The 3,052-nt window shown below is 38.4% G+C and overlaps 1 pseudogene; it reads right to left on the bottom strand.

Annotated features, from left to right (window-relative positions):
* Positions 1 to 363: 363 nt before the first annotated feature.
* On the bottom strand, positions 364 to 1,176 carry LOC101567623 (annotated as a pseudogene).
* Between the last annotated feature and the right edge of the window lie 1,876 nt (positions 1,177 to 3,052).

The raw sequence follows: 3,052 nt of genomic DNA, 5'->3' as shown, positions 1-3,052 counted from the left end.
ACCTCTTCCTCTTGAAAAGTTTCTGCACATCAAAACAAATCACCAACAGAATGACAAAATAAGTGGAAACAGTGTAACCTCCTGCTTTATGAATATCAGAACACAAGGTAATTCAAACTCACATCAAATGAACATTGAATCTATCATTCCAACAGTTACATGTATGTTTCTCAAATGATCTTTTTCTTCTTCATCTAAGAGCCTTATTTTCTTCGCATACATAAGATTTAGTAATCTTTGAATAGTGTTCACCAACCCTCCCCTTGAATCACCAGGCATCATTTTTTCGTGTGACATGCATCATCAGATATTGATCCCATCAACCCTAATGTTGACTGTGGAGCTTCAATATTAATTGGGAAACTACAGACTGAGATTAAGATTAAGGGCGTACCTCTCAATATCACCTTTCAGCTCCAGGTACAGAACCTTGTACATGTTATGGTCAGTGTACTTCGTGTATCTCTGAAACACTCTGTGAAGATGGGGATAGCTGCTGGAGTCAGAATGGTGCTGAACATATTCATGTCTATCCTCTTTCTCCTGTCTCTGGCTTCATATAATGCCCTGGCTCTGTATGCACCAAGTCTTTATTCATACCACAATCTTCACATTGGTCACCCTTACAGAGAAATCAGAGCCTTCTAGAAATCTCCAGATGTGTCTGTGGTGCTGTCTTTGGCCACATTTCTTTTCAATTAATCTCTGTAGACTCTATTAATTTATCTGATTTCTCTATTCTCACTTGATGCCAAAAATTTTAGTGAAGGTGTCTTCATCAGTTCCAAGACCCTTCATGGCTACATGGAGCTCATCTGCATCAAACTGGGCTGGAGTTTTCAGCAGAGCTAAAACCACTTCTTCTAGATGACCTGTGAGGGCTTTCTTTAGAGCTTAATTCAATGCCTTCCCTTTTTCCTGGAGGTAGACTGCTTTGATCTGTTGACAATTGGCATTGTTTCTCTTTGTCAGCATGTCAGTGATGGTTTCTTCATTCACACCTTTTACTGCTATGACTTTGTGCAAAGCCTCAACATCAGAGGAAGGATTAAAACCACAGTAGGGTCTCCTGGCTGACCCAGCACCAGCTTTGGGTGCTTTCACAGTTTGAACATATTCCTGTTCTTGATTGTCAATAAAGTAGGCCTGTTTGAGGAATTCTGATACCATTGCCATTTTAAAAGAAGTTTTTTTTTTTTTTTTCCTACCCTCTTCTAAAGAACTTGAGAGGCTTTTTATGGCACTTTCAGTCACAGCCATCATGGAATGTGCCACAAGCACACCTACTTTCTTTTTTGAGGATCTTCATGAGGCAATGAAGGGAGCTGGAACATGTCATAAGGCATTAATCAAAATCATGGTTTCTTACAAGGAAAGCGACATGAATAATATCAAAGTATACTATCAGAGGATGTATGGGATCTCTCTTAGCTAAGGCGTTCTGGATAAAACCAAGGGATATTATGAAAAAAACTTGATAGCTCTTTGTGGAGGAAACTAAACAATCCTTTGAAGCTCTCAAGTATTTTTAACAGAAAACTTCTGAACCACAGTTTTTCATTTTGTAACACTTACTTAACTAGGAAAGTTTGTTGAGCAGGTTTGCAGTGTAACTACCTGCTTTCTGAAAAACAATATAGCTTATACATATTTTTATATATCACAATTCTGTAAAATGGAGATATATTTATTTTTAAAATGTTTTCAGAAATTAGAAGAACACATACACAAGTATTATTTTATTGCCTGAGAGAGATGTTTATGTAGCTGAAAATAAAAAAAAAAATGATATGACACACAGACACACACACACACACACAAAGTTTAAGGGTGATGGACTAACTAATCTTGAAGAAGAAATTTCAAGTCAGTGCAATGTTAAAGTGGTGGCATTGCTACTTTTTTTTTTTTTTCTTTTTTAATTTTATGTTTACAATCAGCAGTGAAAAGCCCAGGAGAACGATTTAAAATGTGAATTCGGAAAGAAAGTTATAGCAAACCTGTACACTGCAGAGATAGAACAGTAGAGATCTTAATCTCTAAAAAGAATTAGGAAAATAGAATGATAGCCTGAGGCATCATGAAAAGCATCAGGACTCCACCCTTTGAAGAGTCAAAATTGCAAAAGTGAGATAATTTGTGGGCTGGCCAAGTAGCTCAGCAGATTAAAGTGCCTGCAAGCAGGCACAGGGGCTGGGGGTTTGATCTCCCCAGCCTACCTTGGGAGGCTGTAAACAGGCAGATCACTATGAGTCTGAACTAGTTGTGAGACCCTGAATACCACTTAGATCCTTCTCTAAAAATACAAAAAAAAAGATACTTTGATTAGAGAAAATAGTTCCAGAGTACAATGTTTGAGAATGGCAGCTAACTTGTGAATTTGTTCCTTGAAACTTGATTCAGAAAGCCCGGTAATTGAGGCACTCAACTCCCACTACCAAAATAGGCAGAAGAGTTGGCTTCATCCATGGGGATCACTGATTTTAGGTATATGCAAAATGTAAGAGTTTGGGTTCAGAAAGACTTCCACCAAGCTTTCAGAAAAAGTCCTGGGAGGCCAGGCATTTTACTACTACGAGGGTAATGTGTGATGCTGTATCAAGCCCAAGGTGCTATGGAGACCCCAGATGTTTTCACAATTGGGGAACATGGATTGTCTGTGGAAAACTACAAGGAAGAGGCAGAATTGACTCAAGACAGAAGACATGGAAGCTACAACCATAAGTGCCATAGTGATGGAGTCACTCGAGCCTTTTGGAGTTCTCATCTTGCCACAGATTGACTCAGATTCTGCACATGGCACTATAGGACATACATTTTGTCCTGCTGAATTTTGGAATTCTCTTGATCCTTTTCCTTTGTATGCCCACTTATAACTTTTGGACTAGAAATGCCTATTTTGTGAAATTGAATGTTAGAGTGTTTAACTCACTATTCGTTTGTACAAGGCTTTTATAGCTGAGTTTTCACTAAGTTTTACAGAAGATTTTTGACTTGGACTTTTGAGCAATGTTGAAACTGTTAGGAGGACTGGCCAGATAGCTCAGCGGAT

Source organism: Octodon degus, unplaced genomic scaffold (assembly GCF_000260255.1).
Source record: "Octodon degus isolate 3935 unplaced genomic scaffold, OctDeg1.0 scaffold00346, whole genome shotgun sequence".
In the NCBI taxonomy this organism is placed as follows: Eukaryota; Metazoa; Chordata; class Mammalia; order Rodentia; family Octodontidae; genus Octodon; species Octodon degus.
The sequence above is the reverse complement of the archived record's forward strand: the minus strand, read 5'-3'. Positions and strand labels throughout refer to the sequence as shown.